The 7,500-nt window shown below is 59.9% G+C and overlaps 2 non-coding genes across 2 annotated transcripts; both read right to left on the bottom strand.

Annotated features, from left to right (window-relative positions):
• Positions 1-770: 770 nt before the first annotated feature.
• LOC140215091 (5.8S ribosomal RNA) lies at positions 771-923 on the bottom strand. Its single transcript, XR_011892011.1, has one exon. It is a non-coding gene; the product is annotated as a 5.8S ribosomal RNA (ribosomal RNA).
• Positions 924-2,498: 1,575 nt separating this feature from the next.
• Positions 2,499-4,313, bottom strand: LOC140215093 (small subunit ribosomal RNA). The gene has a single exon (XR_011892013.1). It is a non-coding gene; the product is annotated as a small subunit ribosomal RNA (ribosomal RNA).
• Between the last annotated feature and the right edge of the window lie 3,187 nt (positions 4,314-7,500).

The following is a 7,500-nucleotide window of genomic DNA, read 5'->3' as shown; positions in this document are numbered from 1 at the left end:
CTCGTGTAGCGTCGCCCCTGCCCCAACTGGAGTGGCCCAGTCTTTAGGGGACAGAGACTGCGAAGCACTTGGACCGACGGCGGACTACGACGGAACGCTTCAGCTCGGCCAACGGGGCACCCACGCTCTCGAAGGAGACATTTTCCGTTTCGCGGCAATTCTCCGCCGTGCCGTGACTCTTCTCGCTCGCAGGACTGCGCTGTCGCGTCGAACCGCTTTCGGGGGCCACCCTTCTCCTCCCCGCTCCTCGCAAGAATCTGCCGATTCCCATTCCTGCGACGAAGCCCGGAAGGGCGCCCACACAACTGCGGTGACGTGAACGAGCGACCAGCTCTGGAGCTCGACGTACTTCGAAGGCAAACAGCGCAAATTGCGATCGCGCTGGCTTTGCGCACGGCGCGGGAATCGGCCGGCGTTTCATTCCCACGTTTTCCGTGCACGCAAGCGTGCGCTTCCGACTCTCTCGCAAACGTGCGCGCTACATGGCAACAGACGTTCGCGCCTCGTGCTTGGACCGCTCTTTCCCTGCAGGTATCCGACTCCATCCTGCGGCGGTCTTGCTAGAGGCGCGCACTCGTCACGCTGCAGTAGTAATGCCTCGTTTCCGTCTTTTCGAAGAATTGGCACAACGGTTTGCCACCGTCTCCCTCTCGTGAGGCCGCTGGCGCGTGGCTTTAGCGCTCAACGTACTGTCCATGATGCCGACGCGGTCAAAACGAGTCGACGGACGCACGTTCCCTGTGCGCCGAAGTCTCTCTTGATATGTGATCCGACCCTCAGACAGACGAAGCCAAGGGAAGACCCAAGGCCGCAATGTGCGTTCAAAGAATCAGTGCTCAGTGTGTCCTGCAATTCACACCAAGTCTCGCAGCTGGCTGCGTTCTTCATCGACCCGAGAACCGAGTGATCCACCGCTTAGAGTCGTGAAAAATAGTTTGTTCAATTCAGTACAGTACAACCAGGGTTTTAGGCACGTGGCGTCTCCCTGTGTGTGGTTTCGAAGAGCGCCTTTCGGCGTGCGCTCCTCCAGTCTCGCTCTTTCGGCGGCCGCGTCTCAGCAGCTGAAAGCCTAATGGCACTCCACTCCTGCTACTCGCGCGTGTGTTTTGCGCCCACGCCTTCCTCGCTTGCCCTCGAGGTAGCTTATGCCGTTTGCGCGCACTCGAAGCCGGTTTTACCTGCCATCCAACCACCGGACCCGTGTGTCTCGTGTGCACGTTCACATCGCTCCACTAAAAATTGCAAAGAGCGACAGAGCCATGATTAGGGCTAAGCCGCTGTGGAGTCTTTAACGGCTACACGGCCACGGGCAGGGCTTCACCCCCATCGACGTGCTTCGCTTCAGTCAGCAGTAGGTTCATAGAAGGGCCTCAAACACACACACACTTTCGCATCGGCAGATCGCCGCAGCATAACCGCTGTTGATCCAACAGCCTACTTGAGACGAAAGACAAGAGCCCGGCGCGCGTACTCGCGCAGCTCTCCAAAACCACTCGGCCAGTGCCAGGGACGGCTCCCTGCGCCGGCGCCACAACAAGTCTACTTGAGGCGGAAGACGAAGCCAGCAAGGGCCTGGCCGCAAGTGCGTTCGAATCCGGGACTACAGTCCCTCGTCTGTCCGTACTTCCTCTTTCGACGTGCGGCGCCTTCCCAAAGCGCACAAGTCCGCTAACCGCAGAACGCTTCCGACGTAGCAAAGCCGCGTTTCCTTCGGTACTTCGCAGCAACGCCGCCTTTCCCTCGGCGGCGGGCGAATAGCCTGCAGACGTCGTCGCATTAAACCGCGATCTCGACACCTCGCGCGTCACGAGCAGGAGCCGACCGGCAGCCTCCGGCCCTTTCGGACTCGGTGGCATTTGCCGCGGAGGACGGGAGAGCACTTTAGGCCACGGTTCCTTCCGTACTTGGCAGCCGCACCCTCATACCGACAGTTCCATGACCGACCGAGCGCCACACCGTTCCTTTAGTACTTGGGCGGCAACAAAGTCGGGTCGTTACTCCATACTCGCCGCAGGAAGCGACCGGCAGCCGCCAGACTTTTCAGACTCGGCAGCGTTTGCCGCGGAGGACGGGAGAGCGCTCGCACCACGGTTCCGTGTGTGTACTAAGCGGCAGCGGCATTAGCTCTCGACCGTCAGTTCCTTGACCGACCGCACGCTTCGCCGTTCCCCTCGTACTGGGCAAAGCAGCAGGTCGGGTCGTCTTACTCCCATTCCGCGCAAGAGCGCCAAAGCGGACAGAAAGCCCACCCAGTGTGCGTTACGCCGTTTCTACCCGCGGGCGCGGCCAAGCCAACCGTCCAAGGTTGCAGCCGGCGTCCACTGGGCGCAACAAATTTGGCACGGGGCGCCCCTCAAAATTCAGGCAGTCCCCGGCATGTTCGGGTATAGCCGTCCCCGCGTCCAAGCGGGGCCAGCGGCGGAAAGCGTCGGGCGCAGCGAGCTGCTTCACCCACACGGGGGTAGAAACAATGGCGCTCGCCACCCTTCACAATCCGGTAATGATCCTTCCGCAGGTTCACCTACGGAAACCTTGTTACGACTTTTACTTCCTCTAAATGATCAAGTTTGGTCATCTTTCCAACAGACCGGCGCAACCGAAAGGCCGCGCCGGACATCGGTCCGAAGACCTCACTAAATCATTCAATCGGTAGTAGCGACGGGCGGTGTGTACAAAGGGCAGGGACGTAATCAACGCGAGCTTATGACTCGCGCTTACTGGGAATTCCTCGTTCAAGGGGAACAATTGCAAGCCCCTATCCCAATCACGAAAGAAGTTCCACGGGTTACCCAGTCTTTTCAGACAGGGATAAAGACACGCTGCTTCCTTCAGTGTAGCGCGCGTGCGGCCCCGGACATCTAAGGGCATCACAGACCTGTTATTGCTCTGTTTCGTGCGGCTAGGAGCCGCTTGTCCCTCTAAGAAGGTTGTAAGGTGCTGGGAACCCCGCACCTATTTAATAGGCTAGAGTCTCGTTCGTTATCGGAATTAACCAGACAAATCGCTCCACCAACTAAGAACGGCCATGCACCACCATCCACCGAATCAAGAAAGAGCTCTCAATCTGTCAATCCTCCCAGTGTCCGGGCCGGGTAAGTTTTCCCGTGTTGAGTCAAATTAAGCCGCAGGCTCCACTCCTGGTGGTGCCCTTCCGTCAATTCCTTTAAGTTTCAGCTTTGCAACCATACTTCCCCCGGAACCCAAACACTTTGGTTTCCCGGAAGCTGCCCGCCGAGTCATTTGAGTAACTCAGGCGGATCGCTGGTTGGCATCGTTTATGGTCAGAACTAGGGCGGTATCTGATCGCCTTCGAACCTCTGACTTTCGTTCTTGATCAAAGAAAACATTCTTGGCAAATGCTTTCGCAGTAGTTCGTCTTGCGACGGTCCAAGAATTTCACCTCTAGCGCCGCAATACGAATGCCCCCGTCTGTCCCTCTTAATCATTACCTCGTATTCCAAAAACCAACAGAACAGAAACGAGGTCTTGTTCTATTATTCCATGCAAGTTTATTCAGGCGACTCGCCTGCGTTGAGCACTCTAATTTTTTCAAAGTAAAAGCACCGGCCTTCTCGAGGCACACAATGAAGTGCACCAAGAAAGGACCGGCATGATGTTCAGTCCGAGCCGTCGCATCGGGTAGATGCACTACTCGTCTGGAACTGAGATCCAACTACGAGCTTTTTAACCGCAGCAGCTTTAGTATACGCTATTGGAGCTGGAATTACCGCGGCTGCTGGCACCAGACTTGCCCTCCAATTGATCCTCGTTAAAGGATTTAGAGTGTACTCATTTCAATTACGGGGCCTCAAAAGAGTCCCGTATTGTTATTTTTCGTCACTACCTCCCCGTGCCGGGAGTGGGTAATTTGCGCGCCTGCTGCCTTCCTTGGATGTGGTAGCCGTTTCTCAGGCTCCCTCTCCGGAATCGAACCCTGATTCTCCGTTACCCGTAACAACCATGGTAAGCAAGTAACCTACCATCGAAAGTTGATAAGGCAGACACTTGAAAGAAACGTCGCCGGCTCGTGGCCATGCGATCAGCACAAAGTTATCCAGAGTCACCACACAATACGGGCCGAAACCCGATCGATCTTGGTCTAATAAAAGCACCCGTCGCCCAAAGGGCTTCAGGCTCACTGCATGTATTAGCTCTAGAATTGCCACAGTTATCCAAGTAGGAAGAAACGATCTAAGGAACCATAACTGATTTAATGAGCCATTCGCGGTTTCGCCTTATTTCGGCATGTACTTAGACATGCATGGCTTAATCTTTGAGACAAGCATATGATTACTGGCAGGATCAACCAGGTAATCGTTCAACTGCGCGTCCAGCCTTTCAAGCAGGCCGGACGCCGTTTTTGCGATGCCGAGGCCACCTTCAGGCGCCCCAACACGCTTCGTTCTCGCAAAGGGTAGCACTTTGCACAGTCCGAGACGACGGCGTTCGAGCTCGCAACGGCGCCCTCCCCGCAGGGCCGGGTATCGCCACGCGGCAAGAAGCACGCAACATTCTCGATAGACCGGTTGTGTCGACTCGATCGCGGCTTGCGGTTTCTCTCGAGCCCGCAGCACTGGTGGACCGACCGACACTTGCAACGTAGCCGAGACGGCAAAGCCGCTAGGCGACGGGTCACGCCCGCGCCTTCGGCGCTTTCGTATTTGATTCGTCCGAGGACGATGCGGAACACACTTCGATATCGTGGAAAAAGCGTCGTCCGACAACCAGCCCCTAACGCATCAAGCGGATGAGGCTGCAGACGTCAGCTGTGGGATCCACGGGAGCGATACCGGGGACACGCTTGACGGGCACGAAGCCCGCCGCATATCAAACACCCAGGTCGCTTTGGGGGCGACTGCTCTCTGGGACCCCCATATAATAGCAGCGATAAGTACCCAGACCTCCATGGGGCCGTACTCGTGCCACTTTCGACGAGCGTTTGGCGAAAATCGTGCCGCCTCGTAACGCCGCGAGCAAGATTGAAAGCTTACGTCGGCAGCACAATGCCGAAGTCGTGAAAGCGCAGCGCGTCCACCGAATGCGCGAACGGCAATTTCTCGCCAATGGCCAGTACGGTTTCCTGCACAATTGCCTGTCTGTCGCCCTACGGGGCCCCCGGCCGATCGATTCGAGGCACGCTAGCACGGCCCCTTCGCCATTTCCGAGCACGAGTGCGAACAGTGCGGGCGGCGTGCTCGACGCCCCGGCTGACGTCGTTTCGGACTTTGTCTCTTCGCGTGCTCGCGGCAACGCCGCGGCCAACGACGACGTCTGCGCGGTTCTTTGCCGGTTCCCGGCGTGCTACAGTGCAGCCCTCTGCAGGGTGACACCGGCTCCGTCGTGGCCGTGCGGCGGCTTGTACGCAAAAGTTGCGTCAAAGGCGTCGCGCTCGCGCCGCCCCGGCACACGCGGTTTCGGACTTTGTCTCTTCCAGCGCTCGCGTAGTCGTGGGCACGATTGTCGACGTCGCAACGGTGCGCGGACACCGCCACGAGCACGCGCAAGACGAAAATCGCACTACGGTACAATGTCGGCCGGGGCCGTACGGCCCCTTACAGTAGCAGCGATAAGTGCCCAGACCTCCATGGGGCCGTACTCGTGCGACGCGGCGGCGTACTGCGCCGAGCCGAGCGCCAATATTTGGCTTTTGCAGGGCGGATTCGAGCTCTGGCGATCGCCGCGGTACCGCCGCTCACCGATTCAAGGCACGCTAGCGCGGCCCCTTCGCCATTTCCGAGCACGCGTGCGAACAGTGCGGGCGGCGTGCTCGACGCCCCGGCTGACGTCGTTTCGGACTTTGTCTCTTCGCGTGCTCGCGGCAACGCCGCGGCCAACGACGACGTCTGCGCGGTTCTTTGCCGGTTCCCGGCGTGCTACAGTGCAGCCCTCTGCAGGGTGACACCGGCTCCGTCGTGGCCGTGCGGCGGCTTGTACGCAAAAGTTGCGTCAAAGGCGTCGCGCTCGCGCCGCCCCGGCACACGCGGTTTCGGACTTTGTCTCTTCCAGCGCTCGCGTAGTCGTGGGCACGATTGTCGACGTCGCAACGGTGCGCGGACACCGCCACGAGCACGCGCAAGACGAAAATCGCACTACGGTACAATGTCGGCCGGGGCCGTACGGCCCCTTACAGTAGCAGCGATAAGTGCCCAGACCTCCATGGGGCCGTACTCGTGCGACGCGGCGGCGTACTGCGCCGAGCCGAGCGCCAATATTTGGCTTTTGCAGGGCGGATTCGAGCTCTGGCGATCGCCGCGGTACCGCCGCTCACCGATTCAAGGCACGCTAGCGCGGCCCCTTCGCCATTTCCGAGCACGCGTGCGAACAGTGCGGGCGGCGTGCTCGACGCCCCGGCTGACGTCGTTTCGGACTTTGTCTCTTCGCGTGCTCGCGGCAACGCCGCGGCCAACGACGACGTCTGCGCGGTTCTTTGCCGGTTCCCGGCGTGCTATAGTGCAGCCCTCTGCAGGGCGACACCGGCTCCGTCGTGTCCGTGCGGCGGCTTGTACGCAAAAGTTGCGTCAAAGGCGTCGCGCTCGCGCCGCCCCGGCACACGCGGTTTCGGACTTTGTCTCTTCCAGCGCTCGCAACCATGTCGGGGCCGACGCCGACGACTGCGTGGTGTTTCAACGATTGCCGGCGTGACACAATGCAGCTGCGTGCGGGATGCCAGCGATTCCGTCGTGTCCGTGCGGCGGCTTGTACGCAAAAGTTGTGTCAAAGGCGTCGCGCTCGCGCCGCCCCGGCACACGCGGTTTCGGACTTTGTCTCTTCCAGCGCTCGCGTAGTCGTGGGCACGATTGTCGACGTCGGAACGGTGCGCGGACACCGCCACGAGCACGCGCAAGACGAAAATCGCACTACGGTACAATGTCGGCCGGGGCCGTACGGCCCCTTACAGTAGCAGCGATAAGTGCCCAGACCTCCATGGGGCCGTACTCGTGCGACGCGGCGGCGTACTGCGCCGAGCCGAGCGCCAATATTTGGCTTTTGCAGGGCGGATTCGAGCTCTGGCTATCGCCGCGGTACCGCCGCTCACCGATTCAAGGCACGCTAGCGCGGCCCCTTCGCCATTTCCGAGCACGCGTGCGAACAGTGCGGGCGGCGTGCTCGACGCCCCGGCTGACGTCGTTTCGGACTTTGTCTCTTCGCGTGCTCGCGGCAACGCCGCGGCCAACGACGACGTCTGCGCGGTTCTTTGCCGGTTCCCGGCGTGCTATAGTGCAGCCCTCTGCAGGGCGACACCGGCTCCGTCGTGTCCGTGCGGCGGCTTGTACGCAAAAGTTGCGTCAAAGGCGTCGCGCTCGCGCCGCCCCGGCACACGCGGTTTCGGACTTTGTCTCTTCCAGCGCTCGCGTAGTCGTGGGCACGTTTGTCGACGTCGGAACGGTGCGCGGACACCGCCACGAGCACGCGCAAGCCGAAAATCGCACTACGGTACAATGTCGGCCGGGGCCGTACGGCCCCTTACAGTAGCAGCGATAAGTGCCCAGACCTCCATGG

This window comes from Dermacentor andersoni, unplaced genomic scaffold, assembly GCF_023375885.2.
Source record: "Dermacentor andersoni unplaced genomic scaffold, qqDerAnde1_hic_scaffold ctg00000816.1, whole genome shotgun sequence".
Lineage (NCBI taxonomy): Eukaryota > Metazoa > Arthropoda > Arachnida > Ixodida > Ixodidae > Dermacentor > Dermacentor andersoni.
This window is presented reverse-complemented; position numbering and strand designations above follow the sequence as displayed.